Genomic DNA, 23,105 nt, shown 5'->3' with positions numbered 1-23,105 from the left:
ATCACAACTATAGCTTTTCTTCTGCCCCCATCCGTTCTCTCAGCCAGTCCTCCCAGCTCTTCTTAGCTGGAGCCCAGCTGTCTGATTAGGATTAGCGTTGCCCACAACAGCTTCCTGCTCACTGATCTCGGCCTTCAACCTCCCCTAATGACAAGAGCTTTTCTCACTCCCTGACCCTCTCTCTGCAGCTTCCTGCTGTCCTTTATTGTGGAATCACCCGATCCAACCCAGGTGAGCTTCTTTAGTAATCAAGGTTGGCTAGCCCCAGGCCCTCCAGCGTCTAAGGGAAAACCACCTTCTTATAGCCACAATAGAAAACGAAAGCAATTTCAAATTTAAAAGTCATTTTGAAATGACAAATTGAAACATTCTATTCCAAAAAAGTAAAAATGGGACATTTTGACCTTATCAAAATGTGTTTTTCTCTTTCCCCCTGAAACAAAATTTCTTCAAAATTGACACATTTCCACAAAATCTTTTGCTTTTGACAAATCAGCATTTTCCAATGGTAAAACATACCATTGGAAAATTCCTGACCAGCTCTATTTAAATTGCAGAAGGGTCAGCTCACCCTTTCATCCTTTGGAGTAGGGTGACGGATTTCCAAAAGTCATCTTATAAAAATTAATATCGTGTCTGGAATTCACCAACATTAAAGAATCCCACAGCACAGCAACAGTTTGACCTGACAATATGGTCATTGCAGATTCAGCTTTACTGTGTCTACATAGTTTTTAAGATAAGAAAACTTCCCTTTGCCCAATACCAAAAAGGATCAGCTCAACAGGTAATACACCTCTGTGGAGTGGGTATATCGGATGAGTTCATTGAGGAGCATATACATTTCAGCTTTTTACTGGCATCATTCCACCTCCTTTATCCTCCTCCTTTTCTGCTGCATGGCAGCTATTATCTCTTCAGAGTACTGCATTAAAGAGAGGTAAGAGTCTCCAGCTCTGGTTCCTTCTGGCCTGTATAGATGTAGAAATGAAATAGACTGCTGGCCAGATTCTGCTCTGATTTGCACCAGTTTAAATTTGGAGTAGCTCTGTTAAAGTTATTTTGGCTTAATTGCTCTACTATTTACTGCTGAAGAGTTACTCTTTTTTACGCTAGTGTAACCGAGATCAGAATCTGGCCCTATCAGTGTGTGTGCGCATTTGTGCTTCTTCGGGAACAGAGTTTTTACACAGAGATAAGGCCAGATTCCAATTTTAGTATCTTCAAAGTATACCAGAAATAATGCCATTGACTTCAGTGGGGTAACACTGTGTTTACGCCAGTCTAACTGAGATCAGAATCAAGCCCATAGAAAGAAAATCCAAGGGGTATTTTAGGATGGCTCTGTCTCTTATGAGTCCCCGTACTGACTTTTTGAGAAAGTGGAGATCAGACTCAGAGGATAAGTCTTACCCTGCAGCTGGGAGTGAGTCTCCCAGCACGGGTAAGTGGACTCATGCTCAGCCTCTCCGTCCAAGCTCAGATCCAGAGGATCGGGTCAGCTGCAGAGCCTTAGCTGCCCCAAGCCACAACATTCATCCGCCTATTTTTAGCATGCTAGATCAAGCTCAGCTAGCGCAGCTCTGTCGGGGAGGTGGACTCCCTGCTGCAGTGTATCCCCAGAGTGGAGAAGTAAACATACCCACACATATACACACCCACACCTCCCCAGTTGAGAGACTGTCCATGGAATTCCAAACGTCTGGTGTAGATTATGGCATTGGCCTTATTGAAATAATTATCTAAAATATCTCTTCACTTTCTCTTTCCCTCCTCTTTTCTGTTCGCTGCACCACCCTGTTCCCAGCTGCAAGACTGACTTTAAAATGCTTCTGGAATTCCTCCTCTCCATGGGCATTTGGTACATAGGAAAACATCTTCATTCTATCTTAAAGAAACACTCTCAACGTCTATAGAGTAACTCTTGAGTCTCTCATAAAAACTGAAATTTGTTCAGGGGGAGGGATAGCTCAGTGGTTTTAGCATTAGCCTGCCAAGCCCAGGCTTGTGAGTTCAATCCTTGAGGGGGCCACTTATGGATCTGGGACAAAAATTGGGGATTGGTCCTGCTTTGAGCAGGGGGGTTGGATTAAATGATCTCCTGAGGTCCCTTCCAACCTTGAGATTCTATTATTCATTTCTGTCCCTTCTCTTAGTTGTTCTTAGTTTTGGAACAAGCAGACAAACCAAATAACATATTGTTTCTGGACTTTCCAATCTACCTTCCAACAGAACAGCAGGTAGGTCAACATGCAAGTGTGATGGGGATTGAATCAGGGACCTCCAAAGCTAAAAGGCATGAGTCTTTACAGATTGAGCTAAAGAGCTTTCTTAAAGGAGTCACCTGTAACAGACTTGTATCCTCTGAGTGGCAATGGCGAGTCACACAAGCACACATATGTATTATATAGAGCACAAACATCAAGCAGCTGCCAACAGCTCATGACACCCCTGAAGTCTTGGGTAGGACTGCTAGCCATTAATGGCATCCTTGGAGCTTCTTTGGGGGTTGGGATGAACTATGTTGTTCTGAAAAGGCTAGTGACAGAGTTGGAAAATGATTAACCAACCCTGAAAATGTCCAGAGGTGAATTTGGGCCACGGTGAGAAATGCCCTCAAAGCCCTCATTGGAGACAGGTTAGACATCTGGTGAGAGCTAATGTCTCATTATGTTGTCAGAGGAAAGTGTGCTCTCACATATTGAACATATGACCTGTATCCTGAGTTCCAATTCTGGCTCTGATTCTGAGTTTCTCTGTTTTCTTGGGTAAGTCATTCAACCAACTCTACCTCAGCTTTCCTGCGTGTAAAACAAAGATGATAATGTTTATTAGTTATCTCAAAGTGGTGTTGTGAGGATTAACTAGTTGATATTTGTAAAGGACTGTGGAGATGAAAAGGGGCTCAGGGAGTGGGGTGGAAGGAATCAGACCAAATACTTTGTGTTTGTGGCAAGGAAGTTTATCTGAATGTTTTATGCTGCACTTCTGCATTTTCCATCAGATGATCTCAAAGCGCTTTTCACACATTACTAAATTAGGCTTCATAACTATTGTGTCAGGTCAGTAAGTGTTATCGTCTATTTACAGAGTCAGAAATTGTGTCCAATATCATATAGTGCATACCGAGCAGATCCTAGAATAAACCCCAGATCACTTTACTTTCCTTGACACTAATCACTAGACAATATTTCTTGAAGCACGACTGACTTGTGGACCTGATGAGGAGGACAATCCTTTCTGTTGATTATCACAGGACAGTATGGGTTCTGAGGTGGCTGGATGGCTAGACATTTGAGACAAGAAAACATCTTGTTTATGCATATTATGCTGCAATATAATGATGCATCACAACTATCATGATACAATATAGCATAATATCATGGATGGAAGACCCAGAGCTGTGGAAAACCTTTGTAATGAAACCAGAAACATGGTGAAACTTCACTGGTTTCGGTTTCTGTATAAACCAAAATCTGATTCCTTCTGACTTTAGTGTGGGAAAAATTAGGCCTCTGGTTTTTCTCCAATAGGTTTCCAAAGTTCATGATCTCGAGCTTCGTTTTCAGCCACTCTGGCTCAAGTTCTGATTTCAAGGGAAACTAAACCAAACAGTGGTTGTGAATGGCTTGCACACGAAAACAGGCAAACTAGGTTTTGCTTTGAATTTTTACTCAAGTGAATTGAAACCATGAAAATGATTCACATAGACTCAAAGACTAGAGAGAAAAGAGCTTTTAAGTTATTTGTTCCATCCACTGCAGGACTGTTCTTCTGAACCTCTAGGTCTGAAATGAGTGGGTCAGATACCAAGCTAACGTAAATCAGCACAGTTTAAATACAACTACACATACAAGGACCCTGTGAAATTGGAATTGTGAAGAATGTATTGGGAATTCTTCATTCAAATTGCATTTCCCCATTTCTTGTACTGTATTCTGCCTGTGTCTGTCTTTTTTTAAAAGAAATAAATAAAATAGGAGAATATATTTTTATTGTGATTCTTTTTTTAATACTCAAGAATTAGTTTGATTTTGTGCAGCCCAACATTTAGTGCACAGATTAAAATGCAGCTGGTTTATGTTGCTGATGATGATGACAATGATTTAGATTGTGACAGAACACACACTTTGCTGAGTGCTTTCCAAACATAGAGGAAAATTACTTAGGGCTGGATCCTACTCCCGGTGAAGTCAATGGCAATATTCCTGTGGCCTCCCATGGGATCAGGTTTGAGCCTGTCTGTTGTAAATTTCTTTGGGGGAAGGACCATCTTTTTCTTAGATATGTATCGCAGTGCCTAGCACAGTAATTGCCCAATCCCTGGATGGAACTTCTAGACACCAGAACAGTACAAATAATTATTTAGATTGTACTATATTTGAGGAAGGGACTGTCTTTCTTCTTTGTTTGTACAATACATGGTCCAGGTGCTGGTGCTGGACTAGGGCACCCAGATACTATCACAATCCAAATAATTAATAAGCACATAGTCCTCGGTCTGAATATGATACAACCTAAGCACAGAGCACAATATAGTTGTTCTATAGTTAGCAAAATGTGTATGTAATAGAAAGAGCTAGGCTTAGAAACCAGAGTTCGGTGGAAAAGGGTAAGCATAGAAAAGGAATAAAATAAATACATAAATGTAACCTATTTGTTTTGCTCAAATTTTTATTTAAATTTGCTATGAGGAAAATACACTCTCATATTTTTAAAAATTTTGTCCCACTGGAAAAATGCAGGGAAAATAACAAAGCGAAAGAAAGAGGGCTTTTATTTCAAATTCAAGATTTTTCATCTCAAAATTTTTCATCAAAATTTAAGATGATAATGAAATCAATCATGAAACATTGGACATTGGTTTCAAAGTAAAATTGCAACCAGCTTTATAAGAAGCTTTCTTTTGGTATGTTTAAATGAGAATGAGCAAAATTTCTCCCCTCGTCAGTCAAAACTTGGGGGCTAATCCATACAGTTCTATGCAGTGCCAGTTCTAACGTAGAATCATAGAAGATCAGGGTTGGAAGGGACCTCAGGAGGTCATCTAGTCCAACCCCCTGCTCAAAGCAGGACCAATCCCCAACTAAATCATCCCAGTCAGGGCTTTGTCAAGCCAGGCCTTAAAAACCTCTAAGAATGGAGATTCCACCACCTCCCTAGGGAACCCATTCCAGTGCTTCACCACCCTCCTAGTGAAATAGTTTTTCCTAATATCCAACGAAGACCTCCCTGCACTGCAACTTAAGATCATTGCTTCTCATTCTGTCATCAGTTACCACTGAGAACAGCCAAGCTCCATCCTCTTTGGAACCCCCTTCAGGTAGTTGAAAGCTGCTATCAAATCTCCCTTCACTCTTCTCTTCTGCAGACTAAATAATCCCAGTTCCCTCAGCCTCTCCTCGTAAGTCATGTGCCCCAGCCCCCTAATCGTTTTCGTTGCCCTCTGCTGGACTCTCTCCAATTTGTCTAAATCCTTTCTGTAGTGGGGGGCCCAAAACTGGACGCAGTACTCTAGGTTTGTTAGTCTCTAAGGTGCCACAAGTATTCCTTTTCTTTTTGTGAATACAGACTAACACGGCTGCTACTCTGAATACTCCAGGTGTGGCCTCCCCAGTGCTGAATAGTGGGGAATAATCGCTTCCTTCTATCTGCTGGCAACATTCCTACTAATACAGCCCAAAATGCCATTGGCCTTCTTGGCAACAAGGGCACACTGCTGACTCATATCCAGCTTCTCGTCCACTGTAATCCCCAGGTCCTTTTGTGCAGAACTGCTGCTTAGCCATTCGGTCCCTAGTCTGTAGCGGTGCATGGGAATCTTCCTTCCTAAGTGCAGGACTCTGCACTTGTCCTTGCTGAACCCCATCAGATTTCTTTTGGCCCAATCTTCCAATTTGTCTAGGTCACTCTGGACCCTATCTCTACCCTCCAGCGTATCTACCTCTCCCCCCAGCTTAGTGTCATCTGCGAACTTGCTGAGGGTGCAATTCGTCCCATCATCCAGATCATTAATGAAGATGTTGAACAAAACTGGCCCCAGGACCGACCGCTGGGGCACTCTGCTTGATACTGGCTGCCAACTAGACATGTAGCCATTGGTCACTACCCATTGAGCCTGACGATCTAGCCAGCTTTCTATCCATCTCATAGTCCATTCATCCAAGCCATACTTTTTTAGCTTGCTTGCAAGAATACTGTGGGAGACAGTATCAAAAACTTTCCTAACGTCAAGATATATCACGTCCACCACTTTCCCCATATCCACAGAGCCAGTTATCTCATCATAGAAAACAATCAGGTTGGTCAGGCATGACTTGCCCTTGGTGACTCTGTATTGACTGTTCCTGATCACTTTCCTTTCCTCCAAGTGCTTCAAAATGGATTCCTTGAGGACCTGCTCCATGATTTTTCCAGGGACTGAGGTGAGGCTGACTATTCTGCAGTTCCCTGGATTCTCCTTCTTCCCTCTTTTAAGGACAGGTACTGTATTTACCTTTTTCCAATCATCTGGGACCTCCCCAGATAGCCACAAGTTTTCAAACATAATGGCCAATGGATCTGCAATCACATCAGCCAGCTCCCCTCAGAACCCTCGAATGCATTGCACCTGGCCCCATGGACTTGTACATGTCCCACTTTTCTAAATAGTCCTTAACCTGTTCTTTCACCACTGAGGGCTGGTCACCTCCTCCCCATGCTGTGCTGCCCAGTGCAGCAGTCTGGGAGCTGACCTTGTCTGTGAAGACCTAGGCAAAAAAAGCATTGAGTACTTCAGCTTTTTCCACATCCTCTATCACTAGGTTGCCTCCCCCATTCAGTAGGGGTCCCACACTTTCTTTGACCTTCTTCTTGTTGCTAACATACCTGTAGAAACCCTTCTTGTTACCCTTCACATCCCTTGCTAGCTGCAACTCCAGTTGGGTTTTGGCCTTTCTGATTACACCCCTGCATGCTCGAGCAATATTTTTATACTCCTCCCTAGTCATCTGTCTGAGTTTCCACTTCTTGTAAGCTTCCTTTCCGTGTTTAAGCTCACCGGAGATTTTTCTGTAAAGCCAAGCTGGTTGCCTGCATATTTGCTGCCATACAGCATGAGAGGAGGGAAACTATTAACATAACCTGCAAGGATCGCTGAAACCAATAGCTGCGTCAGAGGTTAGATCTTCTTTTGTTTCTAAAAAATAATAATAAAAAAGTTCTCTTTATTATATTGCTGTAATAAAATGAGTGAGTAAACACAGATGGACTGAGCTGTTGACCTACAGCTTAGCCCCAAGGGAGCAAAGTTTCAATGTAAACAAGCACACAACCCAGTTGAGCTGCTGCGTGTTCAATTTAAGAGAAGGAAGATACAATAGTGTCAGGAAACTGAGAATAGTTTGTCTTGTACTGTCTTATTTCTCATGGATCACTGGGATGAAGACATTATTTTTCTTCTGATGCTACTACAGTAATTGCTAAAGGCATTATAATTATCATCGGTATTATTATTAATCATCATTAATGATCTGGAGGATGGCGAGGACCAAACCCTCAGCAAGTTTACAGATGACACTAAACTGGGAAGAGTGGTAGATACGCTGGAGGGTAGGGATAGCATACAGAGGGACCTAGACAAATTAGAGGATTGGGCCAAAAGAAATCTGATGAGGTTCAACAAGGACAAGTGCAGAGTCCTGCACTTAGGATGGAAGAATCCCATACACTGCTAGGGACTGAATGGCTCGGCAGCAGTTCTACAGAAAAGGACCTAGGGGTTATAGTGGACAAGAAGCTGGATATGAGTCAACAGTGTGCCCTTGTTGCCAAGAAGGCCAATGGCATATTGGGCTGTATTAGTAGGAACATTGCCAGCAGATAGAAGGAAGCGATTATTCCCCACTATTCAGTGTGCCCTTGTTGCCAAGAAGGCTAATGGCATTTTGGGCTGTATAAGTAGGGGCATTGCCAGCAGATTGAGGGATGTGATTGTTCCCCTCTATTCAACATTAGTGAGGGCTTATCTGGAGTACTGTGTCCAGTTTTGGGCCCCACACTAAAAGAAGGATGTGGAAAAACTTGAAAGCATCCAGTGGAGGGCAGCAAAAATGATAAGGGGACTGGAACACATGACTTATGAGGAAAGGCTGAGGGAACTGGGATTGTTTAGTCTGCAGAAGAGAAGAATGAGGGGGGATTTGATAGCTGCTTTCAAATACCTGAAAGGGGGTTCCAAAGAGGATGGATCTAGACTGTTCTCAGTGGTAGCAGATGACAGAACAAGGAGTAATGGTCTCAAGTTGCAGTGGGGGAGGTTTAGGTTGGATATTAGGAAAAACTTTTTCACTAGGAGGGTGGTGAAGCACTGGAATGCATTACCTACAGAGGTGGTGGAATCTCCTTCCTTAGAGATTTTTAAGGTCAGGCTTGACAAAGCCCTGGCTGGGATGATTTAGTTGGGGATTGGTCCTGATTTGAGCAGGGGGTTGGACTAGATGACCTCCTGAGGTCCTTCCAACCCTGATATTCTATTATTCTATGATTCTATGATCATCATCACCATCATCATCCTCCAAAGAGGTTGCACAGAATGAGCACATGGGCGGTATGAAAGTGATTAGTAAACAATTGACATGTGTCTCTCAGGAGGTGTAGTTAGAATTTTCCTTACCAAGACGATAAATGGACAGTTATTTGGTTACTAGATGGTGTCTCAAGGTGCAAATGGAATGAGATGTTTAAGCATGAGGATTCTTTTGCAAATTGTGACATTTTGTTCACATGAATTTTTTTTAATAGGTATAACCCAGATGTATTTCTTTGCTTCTGTACCTATGTTAGCTACTTATGTGGCCCACATTACAATAGTATCTGAGCACCCACCAGTCTTTATTGCATCTATCCTCATAGGCATGCCTGTGAGGATGGGAAGTTAAGCCTATTTTATGAATTGGGACTTCAGATGAACCAAAAGTATGTCTACACTGTAATGTAACCGCAGGTTTGTGGGACTCGAGCTCGGTATTTGTAAGCCCGCTCTTGAGCACCCACACTGAATATTGATCCTATGTTTAGAACGTCTGGCCCTGGGTCTCACACTGGCCCTCATGCATCCAAAGTGCACTGCACAGACCTGAGTCAAGCCAGCATACCCCAGGCTTCCTAGGTGCTCTCCCCAGCTGTAGCTGCTCTACCCATTTCTTTGTGGTGCACTGTGAGAATGTGTGCAGGACTGCCCTTCCTGCAGCACTTTACAGAAAGTGGCTGCAGCTTGCCAGCACATCCTACCAAGCCATCTTTCAGATCTGCATGCACAGAAAGTCACCATTTGAAAAACTTGTCCTGCTTGAGCTTTCACTCTTGTGGCAGGAAATGAGCAGAGCACCCATGAGATGCTGCTGGAGTTTCTGACCTATTGAAGGCACCTGTTGGAGGAAGAAGGACATGGCAGACTGGAACTGGCTGCTCATAACTTTCAGTATGCTGCTGATGCCCCCTACGTAGACGGGTGCTTCTGGAGCAGGCCACAAGCACAAACTGGAGGGATCACACAGTTTTGAGGACCGGGGGTGACCAGCGATGGGTCCAGAACTTTCACATGAAGAAAGCAACATTTCTGAAGCTTGGAGAGAAGCTTGCCCCCACCCTCCAGTGTCAGGACACGTGCACGGGGTCAGCCATGCCAGTCCAGGAGTGGGTTGCTATAACCATCTGGAAGCTGCCTACCCCAGACTGATACAGATCTGTTACTAACCAGCTTAGTGTTGGCAAGCTAAGTGTGGGGATCGCGGGGAAGAAAGTGTCTGAGGAAATCAGGCATGTGATTTACCCAAAGGCAGCGAGCATAAGCAATAACCCCGAAGTAATTGCTGGTTTTGAGGGAGTGAGGTTGCCTAACTCTGCTGGGACCACTGATGGGACTCATGTGCCCATAATTTGCCCCCCACGAGGAACAATAGTACATAAACTGCAAAGGGTACTACTCCATTGCTATGCAGGCCCCTGCTAACCACAGAGCCCAATTTTTGGACGCCAACATGGGCTACACTGGGAAAGTTCATGTTGCCAGGCCTTTCTGCAGAGAGGGAGACTACCTTCATGGACAGGCTGGACACAATTCCCACCACATGACATTGTCATAAATGGAGTAACTGTCCCCACTGTTATTCTTTAGGGCAGTGGTTCCCAAACTTATTCCACCGCTTGTGCAGGGAAAGCCCCTGGCGGGCCGGGCCGGTCTGTTTACCTGCCGTGTCCGCAGGTTTGGCCGATCGCGGCTCCCAGGGGCCGCGGTTCACTGCTCCAGGCCAATGGGAGCTGCTGGAAGGGGGGGCCAAGGGGCTTTCCCTGCACAAGCAGCGGGAACAAGTTTGGGAACCGCTGCTCTAGGGAATCCCTTTAGCCTTGGCTTATGAAACCGTACCCTGATCTCCAAGGCCCTGGGCAAAGGGGGTTTAATTGTACTCTCAGCAGTGATAGAATGGGGGCTGAATCTGGATTTGGCAGATTGGAATCCCATCGGCGCTGTTTACAGAACCGTTTGGATTCCAGTGTCATCAGTGCTGTCTGCATTATTGTGGCCTGCTGTGCTCTTCATAATCTTTTTGAATCCAAAGGTGAGCCATTTGCTCGAGGTGACCTATGACAGTAACAGACTGCTGAACTGATACCCAGCTAGTAAGCACATCTGGAGCAGGATGCGGACTGGCAACAGAAATCAGGGATGCCTTGTTCACCATGTGACAGAGTGCAGGGCAACAGCAGCTGGGCCAGCATCGATCCCTGGATCACCACTTACATTGTCCTGAGGGGCAAACCTGTGCCTGATTAATAGATTGGGGATGGGATGGAGAGTGCTACAAGGCTAATTAATCCATTTGGCTAGAAAACAGAAAAGGCACAGGAAGAAAGTGCTCAGGGGGAAAGAGAGAGAGACTGGCAGGCTTTTAAGAATCAGAGCCAGGAGAGAGCTCTCAGGTGGAAAACACCTTCTGTCTTGCCTCTGCTTGGCTGAGTGAGCTAAGTGGGTGCTATTGTAAATATAGAGCTACACCTGTCCGGAAGGGTGGTAGGGAGAACACTGTCAACAAATTGCACAAGCAGGTCTCCAAGTAGTCTGCAGCTTGAAAAGAAAGAGCATTGGGACAACACCCTGTCACAGCCCACATGACGGACTCCCATGGACCAATGAACGAGGGAGAATGGTACATTTAAGTACAGCAATGTTAACTGTAAATTAAGTACTATTGCTCTATGCTACAGATGGGAGGTGAGCGTCATAAATTTTTAATTATGGATGAGATAACTACTTATGCAGTGGGGCGGGGAAGAATCATTGGTGTGACATGAACTGTGGACGTTCAGCATGGATTGATCGGAAAAGATATACTGAGAACTTGTGTGTTGATACAGCTTCCCCGTTGTGCCTTATCATGTCTTTATCTTTAGCCTTTCAAATACACATATTATATGATGTGATGCAGGGATGGTAATAAACTTTTAAAATTAAATAAAAGCCTTTATTTGTTACCATGGCTGCATTACAAAAAAAACCCCAGCATTAAAGAATTGTCAGGCAGGCCAACTGCCATTAAAACACCCAAACCAGTAATAAAATAAAGTGTGCAACACAACGAACAGTGAAACCCGTGCAAACAAATAAGTCCCCTATTTCTGATTACCCCTGGCCCTCCAATCTCCTTTTTCTCTCCATCATGTTTAACATGCACTTGGCATTGCTATGGAGCACGGCAAGGGGTACCTTTGCCCTGTATAACTAGCATTCCGTCCTGGTTACGTGGGCCACCCAGCCGGTGCATTCCTGGTCTGCAGAACATGGTACCATGGAGGGGACACAGGACATGGGTGAGAGTTGAGCAGCAGCTTCAAGCAGGTCTTTCTGCTGCACTCTCTCTTCCTCCCTTACGCAAAGTTCCTGCTCCAGAAACCGCACTACATGTCTCTCCTCATGTTCTGCGATTCTCTCCGGGTGTTCTGCAGCCGACCTGCACCTTTCCACTTGCTATGAATCCTTTTCTCTTTGGTATTGCACCTGCTTGTGGTCCCTATCCAGGATGTCCACCATGAGTTGGTCGTGGCTATGCTTCCACTTTGACTGCTCTGTGGTAGTTTCCAACCCCAGACTGGACTGGGATGTGACTGCCAAGGTGGAAGGCCCTGAAAACAGACATCAACCAGTATAAATTTGTTAGTCTCTAAGGTGCCACAAGTACTCCTTTTCTTTCAGCACATTAGTGTCCCAGTTCTGCAAAAAAGATTCAGTACATCCTCAGAGAAAAGTGCCTGAGGAATCTCAAGGCCAAAAAATGATACTTAGTAAAACTCAGCTTCGGTATATTCTCAGAGCAATGCTTAAATTCCCACAAGCTCCATGGATATAATGGCTAGTTAACCAGCATGAAAAGCCTGCTCACAGGATAGTATGGTGAAAATTATCAGTGCTATTTGTTTAAAAATTGCAGAACATTTTAGCCTTGGTGGGGATAGGCGGGTGCAGTTGCTGTGGTTTATTACCTAAGGGTTCTCAGTCCTTTCAGCCATTGCACATTCTGGAGGATGTAACAATCCTGGAGGTTCCTGAATGGCAAAGGGACTTTCTAGTCCAAGCTTCGTGGCAAGCCAGCAGTGTATGCCAGAGAGGTTTTCAAGCTTATGATGACATTTTGAATTCTACCTGGTGCTGGGGCAGGGAGGATGATGCCAAAGCTCTGGCCTGCAGTCCTCCATTAGCAGATAACGGTGCTCCCCGTGGCATGTAATACAAATTGCATTGGGTCATAAACTGCAATCCCAACCATTCCTATATTAATAACAAACAAGAAGCCAGAAACTTGTCAGGCTCTGTGGCTACTTCTGCCTCTTCTGTTTCTGCTGCCTGTTCCATGGAGGGCTGCTGTTCTGGGGGAGTCACCAAACTGCTCTTCCAAGTCTGGACGGAGGAAGTGGTGCAGCTGCTTCGGCCACAAAGGCTCATCAGTGGCTGGTGTGAGCACCAGAGTCACTTTGCTCGCCTCATCCGCGGGCCCTGCTCCAGAGCTGTACTAGATTCCGGGGTCAGAATGTCGCCATCCTGGCTCACCAGGCTGTCGTGAACCGCTGGGGACTCCGTGCTCCGTGCGGTACCAAACCACCCAGTCAACGTCCTCGCTAATGAGGCAGGATGGCGGGGAGTTCCCAGTAGTGCAGTTCTTGTCCCTGGCTCTCCAGTAGTCACTTTTGAGCTGCTTAATCCATGCTTTGTGCTGGTCACTGGTCGGCTGAATGCTCAGTGCTGCGAGCTTGTACACATGGTCATTTCTGGTTCTCTGAGTCAGAGCCCAGGCTTACATTGCAGTGTGGAGATACCCAGCGTGACCTGCCCAGCACTCACAGGGCAGTTTGTGGAAGAGCAAAGAAATGAGCCTATCTCCCGCAACTGTAGGCGAACACCTAAGCCACTGGGCCAAGTCCTTTCACCTACTTGAGAAAGACATCAGAATGAGGCAGTCACAGCTATAAGTTCTGGGGCACATAATCTTTTATTTAAGCTTTAGATAAAAAAGGCGGAAGACCATTTGTCCCTTTGTTTTTAGTTTCAATTATCTGAATACGCTTACAACAGCTAGACGTGTATAGTTCTGGTTAGGCGGCACGGAACTGCCAGTAACATAGAGTGCCTGAACGGATGCCGGTTGAAATCGGCCTTCGGTCACCTTTGGATCACCCACACCCAACGCCTGTATTCCGGCCCTGAAATGTGACTGTGTTTAACAACCCCAAAGAGCATTTTTACATTCCACGTTATGATGTGTTTCATTTTTGTTTTTAAAAACTGAAGGGCTCAGTATGTGCCTGCAGCTAAATTTTACATTTAAGCCCTTTGATGTTGCTCAACATCTGAGCAAACAGCATCCCCAGAGGTACCAGATGCACTATGATATTCCATTGTAATTTCAATAAAACTTTAAGGCCCCAATTCAACAAGACACTTAATTACATGCTTAACTTAAAGCATGTGCGTAAGTCCTATGAACTTCTCTGAATAATTATGCTTTCTTGACTCAGGGACCTAAGTGCTTTGCTGGATAGAAAGGGTTTGCTGAATCAGGACCTAATAGAATACATCAGATCCAGCCGTAATGCAGCTTATGGGAGCTGGAAATGAGTCCAGGGGAGAATGGATCACAAAAGCTATTGTAAATTTAGATCAGTCCTGCTTTGAAGGGTTTACAATCTTCTACTCTATGTCTGTACAGCACCTAGCACAATGGGGACTGGGGCCTTACTCACTGCCATAAGAAATAATAATAATAATGATGGGGGCAGTTTCAGTTACACTTATTCAGAATAGCTGAGACACATTCATACCAGGCTTCAGAATCAAAATGGCTTAAAATGGATGCAAGTCCTTGGATGTCAAGCTACTCTGGTGGGGGCTCTTCTATATTATTGCCTTTAATATCTTCATTTGAGTACACTTTAGACTATTCATACTGGCAAACAGCCTAACAATATATTTGAAACTCAGCTGAAAGGCAAATGGGAACATTATGTAACTTAATGTTTTGTGAGCACCGGTTTCCCAAATGTCTGTTAGTTATTTTTCTTCCAATACGGCAAGTTTTCATGTGTCTTGGGGACTATTTTTATGAATGGTGTTAGCTAAATTTTCACAGTTGGGCGTCTAAAGTTAAGCACCTAAATCCAAAATGTGGGATTCTAAACAAAAGTGGCCTGATTTTCAGAAGTGTTGAACAGTGTCAATGGGAGAAACGGCTTTTAAAACCTCTGAAACACTAATCTATTTAGGAGCCTCTGTTTGGATTTTAGTGCCTAATAGGGCTGGTTAAAAAATTTCCATTGCAACTTCTATGACAGAAAATTGGGTTTATAATAAAACTTCTTTGTGTGAAAAGTACCTTAGTCGTCTCATGGAAATTGCAGCTGGGCTTCCACTCTCCTCCATGAACTCACTGTGTTTCCCATGATGCACCACGGCCAGGGAGACCCATCACACAGGATCTTTCCCTCTGCCAAGACAGGAGAAAGTGGTGCGCCATGGGATACACAGTCTGGTTGGAAAGCCTGTCCCACAGAGGAGTATCGGAGTAGAAGGCACTCAAACTACAACTCCCATGAGGCACCATGGTGCCGCCACCACTTTTGGCCAAAATACTTTGCCGAAAAGTCAAAAATTTCTGACGAATCTCCTCCTCTTATTTTCTGACTATCTATAGTAACTAATTTTAGGCATCCAAGGGTGAACATTTTAGCCAGTGTGTGTAAATCCTCCTCCCATTTCAATGGGAGCAGAGTTGGGCCAGTGTGTAACACTTTTGAAAGTCACACCCCTATTTAATGAAATATATATTAATTTATTAAAACATAAATGCTGCACTGAAGAAACTTCAAGGAGATCTGTGGAGCAAAATACTAACAGAGTTACAGGTAGGTCCTCATCCTATTGAAGTCAATGATAAAAATGCCATATTTATCATTAAAAATGACAAAGAGTCCTGTGGCACCTTATAGACGAACAAACCTATCAGAGCATGAACTTTCATGGGTGAATCCCCACTTCGTCGGATGCATGACACTTCGCTACGACGAAGTGGGGATTCACCCACGAAAGCTTATGCTCCAATACATCTGTTAGTCTATAGGGTGCCACAGGACTCTTTGCCGCTTTTACAGATCCAGACTAACACGGCGACCCCTCTGATACATATTTATCATTGACTTTCCAAGAATCTGACTTTCCAAGAATCTGAAAGCACTTTAGCAATAGTTAATGATTTAATTGATTATTGCTAAAGTGCTTTCAGATTCTGGGACAAATGGTGCTATAGCTGCTCAATATTATTATTTAAACAAGAATTAGATCAAGGTCCTCTCTGACATTTGGGGTCAAATTCCAGCCTCCACATGCTGCCTTACATTGTTGAACTACTATAGTGATGGAGACCATATCAGAACCTAGATCAAGCTGGAATCTAGTCTGGCTCTGCTACAGATTTCTTCTGTGATTTTGTTTTACCCTCTTGGCACCTCAATTTCTCTATCTGTAAAATGGGCTTAATATATTTCTATACATCATAGAGCCATTGTGGGGCTCTCAGATATTATAGTGATTGCCATAAACAAGTTTATCAGTGAAGTGACCCTTAAAACTAGGAGCTTGTGCATGGATTATAGAACCTGATTCTCTTTGTACATTAACGTGCCTTCATTCAGCTCTCCATTACAGCACTGTAAACCTATTAATTTCAGTGAAGTCACTCGAGATTTATACTCATCAGAGCAGAACAAGTCCCTGTTATTGTGATTAGGAAGGAAGCATGACAGAGGTTTGGATGCACTGGAAATTTCTGATGCCCACTTCTGTGGTGATGATCTAGAATACAGATGTTTGGGAATCGTTACTTCACAAATTAAGCACATAGAATAGCAATTTGATTTGGGCCCTCTCAAAGGATGGACTTGTTCACAGGGAGTCTCAGAGATGTGATGTTTCAGAGTAGAAGCCGTGTTAGTCTGTGTTCGCAAAAAGTAAAGGAGGACTTTTGGCACCTTAGAGACTAACAAATTTATTTGAGCATAAGCATAAGCTTTTGTGAGCTACAGCGTCCGATGAAGTGAGCTCTAGCTCACAAAAGCTTATGCTTAAATAAATTTGTTAGTCTCTAAGGTGCCACAAGTACTCCTTTTCTTTTTTCAAAGATGTGATGTGGTTCTTTCTTATTTTACTCCTCTGTCTACTATCCACACTGTTGGAATTAGTTTCCTATTTAAAACAAAAGAATCACTGAGAGCCCAGTCAGATGTTCAGAGAGATCTCAAAGCCCATCCAGAGATACTTACATGTTGATTGAAATTAAAGCTTTATGAAAATATTAGGAAACAAATGAATGCTGCTCTAAGGTTTACAAAAACACCAAAAACAACCCGCCCCCCACCACCACATACAACAGTATGTGTGTGTTCTATTTGGTACCAGTAGATTCATAAGAACAACTGAAACATTGAACAAAAACCATTACTTTTAATTTCCTGAGAGACTTCTGCCACACCATTGTGCTGGTTCCAAACCTAGCTGTGCAGGGGAAGGTTCAGGAAATTAAAAATACAATTTGAAATTTCTGGAAGCACAGGGAATTTGGGGGGTTTCCTTCCCATCCTCTTCAAATCTGAAAAAAAAAAAAAAGAAATCAGCTAAAACCACCTTTTTTAAAGCAAATTAAATAAACATAGGGATAATGTGCAGATCTCAAATTAAACAAACAAAATAAGTTAAATTAAATAGGATCTTATCTCCACGTAGCTCCACATAGCCCTGTAGGACTTTAGCCAAGATAGCTGCTCTGAGTGAGCTCATGCAAGCTGCACAGCTGTTGTTAAAGACATAAACTAGAATTCCTTTATGAGGGTCCCCTTCTGTACAAACCAACAATCTCTCCCTACTCCATTTCTTGCCCCCATAAGTCTCCTATCTGCACCAATGAACACCCACACTCACTCCATGAGTCTCCCCGACATATACCAACCAATTCCCTGTGCTCCCACCATGAGTTTATCTACACTGATGAATTCAGTGGTGTTAGTGTAACACTGACAGCCCCCAGGTGTCGGTGGCCGGGACCTCTGGAGCTTAGTGCATGAGCCTCTACTGCATGCGGTAAAAGCCACGTGTGCCTTAGCTAAGGTCGTAGAGAAGACTCAATTAACTCTAAGCGGTCTCGGTGCCACTAGGTGGGACAGAACACCACACCCAGGAGGTGTGTGGGTTATATTAGCACATGTGTTGTATGGCTCCTGATCATGTTTTGTGTCCATGTCAGTCTCCATGCCATCAGTCTCCAATGCTTTTCCCCCTCCCCTGAATACTAATCATTCACATGAAACATTTTAAAAGAAAAATAAAGATTAAATATACCAATCGTCTTTTTCTTTAGGAGCTCATGGAGTGATTCCTCTGCAGATGCCCCATGTTCTGGCTGGTGCCACATACCCTAGCTGAGATAGGCTGGTCCAGTGATTAGGGCACTAACTTAAGACTCAGCAGACCCAAGTTCAATTCCTTGCTCTGCTTCCGGGATGATTCTGGCAAGTCACTTAGTCTCTCTGGCCCAGATCTACAAAGGTGTTTAGGCTCTAACCACCATTGAAATCAGTGGAAGTTTGGAACCTAAACACCTTTGTGGATCTGGGCTGCTGTGCCTTAATTCCCCATCTGCAAACCTACCTGAGAGTGGTGGCGGAGGGTGAATACATTAAAGATTATTACATGTTGCAATACACTGAAGATTGTGAGGCACTCAGATACTTGGTAATGGGGTGAATCGATTAACTGTCTCATTAAACTCACCCTGCAAAATGCAGTGGGTGACACAGAAACGCTTGGTTACTGCAAAAGGCCCAAGCTAAAGCCAGTTGAAAGACTCCCATTTTCTTCAATGGGCTTTGAATCAGGCCTGGAGACTGCTGGGCCTGAACCAATCTCTGAAAGGGAAGTGCTCTGCCGGGCAGCTGTTGCAACATCTCAGCCGTGTAACACCTTAATGAATGCTTCTCATGGTTTCCTTCCTTCCCTCGGTTATTGCTGTAACTCTTCACTGCTAGGTGAATCCCCTCTCTTTGGTTTCCATTCTCAGGCCTTCATCTTCTCCCAGAAAAGGCCGAACCTGCATCATGCCAAACAGGAAAGTTGCCAGCATTGTTTGGCCTGCTTTGCTCTTCTCCAGCACCACTGGACCTGCAGTCTGAGGCTGTGGAATGAAGTGAATGGCGGTAGGAGCTCTACTGCCTGCTAATGAACAGAAAAGACACAATGGGCCTGATTTTCAACCTGGCTGTGTTGCTCAGGGCAGTGGAAAATGTCATGCCCTGAGCACTGGAGCTAGGTTGGCCAGACCCCTGATGAAGATGCCTCTAGGTCAACTGATGAATTCATCCCTCAACTTGGCTACCGCCTTGCAGAGAGGTGGATTGAATGACACTGGCAGAGAAACCACTTCCGTCAATGCCGGAAGTGGCTACGCTACAGTGGCATAGCTGTGCCACGGCAACTGTGCGACCATCGCGCTGGTAGTGTTGATATAGGCCTGGTCTATGCCTGAAACTGAGGTCAACCTCGCGACGTCACTTAGGCCTGAACCAGCGCACACCCTGTATGGCATGGTGAGCTCGAGCTAACCCCCACTGTAGATGCCCTGGGAGTGTAAAGGAGCCTTAAAGTGGGTGTACGTTTTACATGCCCCGGGGCCTGAGTGTAAATGAGAACCAAGGCCAAGGCCAGCACAAGAGAAGGCCCATAATGAGGAGCAGAGATGGTGGTCCATGCTCGGACAGCAGTGACAGCTGCGAGCTCTTTGCTGCAGGAGCTCTCTGCTGTGTTTGTGCAGCTCCTCGGGGTCCCTGGTCTATGACTGGGGCTCCTAGATGCTACCACTGTATCAATACAACATAATCATAATGGCTGTTGCATTTGATGCCTTGTTACTACGACAATGGGAAAGGCATAAACAGACAGATAAGATTAAATGCCTCCATCATGATCACAAGGATGGATACTTCCACAATCATTTTCCTCTTTGGGTCACCAGAAAGTAATTTTCAGAACTTGGCACTGTACGGCAATATTCTGTGCTAAGGGTACATGAATAACAATCCATTTTAAAATCAGCACCATTTTAAAGAGAACAAAACTAGAGGGATATGAATGAGATTAGCACCCAAACCACAACTTTAATTCAGCACAGGAGGTTGTCACTACCCACAACCTTGAAATGATTAAACATAAAGAACTGTGCTCTGTGGTATAGAGACAAACTTCCATGTCCTGCAGGCACCCCCCTCCACACAGACACTATTATGACTTGCATTACAGTAACACTTAGGGTACGTCTTCACAGCCCAGGGCAGTGCGTCTCCTAGCCCGGGCTGACAGATTCGGGTTCACAGGGCTTTTCTTACCACACTAAGAATAACTGTATGGATGTTGTGGCTTGGGCTGGAGCTTGAGCTCTGAAGCCTCGGGAGGAGGGTGAGCTTCAGAGCCCAAACTTCAGCCTGACCCGCAACATCAAAGCACTGTCCACACAGCTATTTCTAGCGCAGTAGCGTCAGCCCGAGTCTGTCGACCCGGGCTGGGATATTCATGGCCGTGGGCTGTGTAGAAGGACCCTTAAAGACCCCAAACAAAGTGAGGGCCTCATGGTACTAGGCACCGTACAAACCTGTCCAAAGAGAAATCCTCTGCCCCGGAGAGCTTGCCATCCGAAGAGATGAAATCTGAGAAGGGAAAAAAGAGGCACAGAGAAGTGAAATGCCTAGACTCCTAGCCCTGGTCTACACTAGGACTTTAGGTCGAATTTAGCAGCATTAAACTGATGTAAACTTGCACCTGTCCACACGATGAAGCCCTTTATTTCAACTTAAAGGGCTCTTAAAATCGATTTCCTTACTCCACCCCGACAAGTGGATTAGCGCTTAAATCAGCCTTGCCGGGTCAAATTTGGGGTACTGTGGACACAATTCGACGGTATTGGCCTCTGGGAGCTATCCCAGAGTGCTCCATTGTGACCGCTCTGGACAGCACTCTCAACTCAGATGCACTGGCCAGGTAGACAGGAAAAGAACCGCAAACTTTTGAATCTCATTTTCTGTTTGGCCAGCATGGCAAGCTGCAGGTGACCATGCAGAGCTCATCAGCAGAGGTGACCATGATGGAGTCCCAGAATCGCAAAACAGCTCCAGCATGGACTGAACAGGAGGTACGGGATCTGATCGCTGTATGGGGAGAGGAATCCATGTTATCAGAACTCCGTTCCAGTTTTCGAAATGCCAAAATCTTTGTCAAAATCTCCCAGGGCATGAAGGACAGAGGCCATAACAGGGACCCGAAGCAGTGCCGCGTGAAACTTAAGGAGCTGAGGCAAGCCTACCAGAAAACCACACAGGCAAACGGCCGCTCCGGGTCAGAGCCCCAAACATGCCGCTTCTATGATGAGCTGCATGCCATTTTAGGGGGTTCAGCCACCACTACCCCAGTCGTGTTGTTTGACTCCTTCAGTGGAGATGGAGGCAACACGGAAGCAGGTTTTGGGGACGAAGAAGATGATGATGAGGTTGTAGATAGCTCACAGCAAGCAAGCGGAGAAACCGGTTTTCCCGACAGCCAGGAACTGTTTCTCACCCTGGACCTGGAGCCAGTACCCCCCAAACCCACCCAAGGCTACTTCCTGGACCTGGCAGGCGGAGAAGGGACCTCCAGTGAGTGTACCTTTTAAAATACTATACATGGTTTAAAAGCAAGCATGTGAAAGGATTAATTTGCCCTGGCATTCGCGGCTCTCCTGGATGTAGTCCCAAAGCCTTTGCAAAAGGTTTCTGGGGAGGGTAGCCTTATTGCGTCCTTCATAGTAGGACACTTTACCACTCCAGGCCAGTAGCACGTACTCGGGAATCATTGTACAACAAAGCATTGCAGTGTATGTTTGCTGGCGTTCAAACAACATCCGTTCTTTATCTCTCTGTGTTATCCTCAGGAGAGTGATATCATTCATGGTCACCTGGTTGAAATAGGGTGCTTTTCTTCAGGGGACACTCAGAGGAGCCCGTTCCTGCTGGGCTGTTTGCCTGTGGCTGAACAGAAATGTTCCCCGCTGTTAGCCACGGGGATGGGGGAGGGTTGAGGGGGTAATCACGCGGTGGGAGGAGGCAAAATGCGACCTTGTAACGAAAGCACATGTGCTATGTATGTAATGTTAACAGCAAGGTTTACCCTGAAAGAGTGTAGCCACTGTTTTATAAAATGTGTCTTTTTAAATACCGCTGTCCCTTTTTTTTTTCTCCACCAGCTGCATGTGTTTCAGTGATCACAGGATCTTCTCCTTCCCAGAGGCTAGTGAAGATTAGAAAGAAAAAAAAATGCACTCGTGATGAAATGTTCTCTGAACTCATGCTGTCCTCTCACACTGACAGAGCACAGATGAATGCATGGAGGCAAATAATGTCAAAGTGCAGGAAAGCACAAAATGACCGGGAGGAGAGGTGGCGGGCTGAAGAGAGTAAGTGGCAGGCTGAAGAGAGTAAGTGGCGGGCTGAAGAGAGGGCTGAAGCTCAAATGTGGCGGCAGCGTGATGAGAGGAGGCAGGATTCAATGCTGGGGCTGCTGGAGGACCAAACCAGTATGCTCCAGTGTATGGTTGAGCTGCAGCAAAGGCAGCTGGAGCACAGACTGCCACTACAGCCCCTGTGTAACCAACCACCCTCCTCCCCAAGTTCCATAGCCTCCACACCCAGACGCCCAAGAACTCGGTGGGGGAGCCACCAGCCAACCAGCCACTCCGCCACAGAGGATTACCCAAAAAAAAGAAGGCTGGCATTCAATAAATTTTAAAGTTGTAAACTTTTAAAGTGCTGTGTGGCATTTTCCTTCCCTCCTCCACCACCCCTCCTGGGCTACCTTGGTGGTCATCCCCCTATTTGTGTGATGAATGAATAAAGAATGCATGAATGTGAAGCAACAATGACTTTATTGCCTCTGCAAGCAGTGATCGAAGGGATGAGGGGAGGGTGGTTAGCTTGCAGGGAAGTAGAGTGAACCAAGGGGCGGGTGGTTTCATCAAGGAGAAACAAAGCGAACTTTCACACTGTAGCCTGGCCAGTTATGAAACTGGTTTTCAAAGCTTCTCTGATGCGTACCGCGCCCTCCTGTGATCTTCTAACCGCCCTGGTGTCTGGCTGCGCGTAACCAGCAGCCAGGCGATTTGCCTCAACTACCCACCCCACCATAAACGTCTCCCCCTTACTCTCACAGATATTGTGGAGCACACAGCAAGCAGTAATAACAGTGGGAATATTGGTTTCGCTGAGGTCTAAGCGAGTCAGTAAACTGCGCCAGCGCGCCTTTAAACGTCCAAATGCACATTCTACCACCATTCTGCACTTGCTCAGCCTGTAGTTGAACAGCTCCTGACTACTGTCCAGGCTGCCTGTGTACGGCTTCATGAGCCATGGCATTAAGGGGTAGGCTGGGTCCCCAAGGATACATATAGGCATTTCAACATCCCCAACAGTTATTTTCTGATCTGGGAATAAAGTCCCTTCCTGCAGCTTTTGAA

This window comes from Lepidochelys kempii, chromosome 5 (genome assembly GCF_965140265.1).
Source record: "Lepidochelys kempii isolate rLepKem1 chromosome 5, rLepKem1.hap2, whole genome shotgun sequence".
NCBI lineage: Eukaryota > Metazoa > Chordata > Testudines > Cheloniidae > Lepidochelys > Lepidochelys kempii.
The sequence above is the reverse complement of the archived record's forward strand: the minus strand, read 5'-3'. Positions refer to the sequence as shown.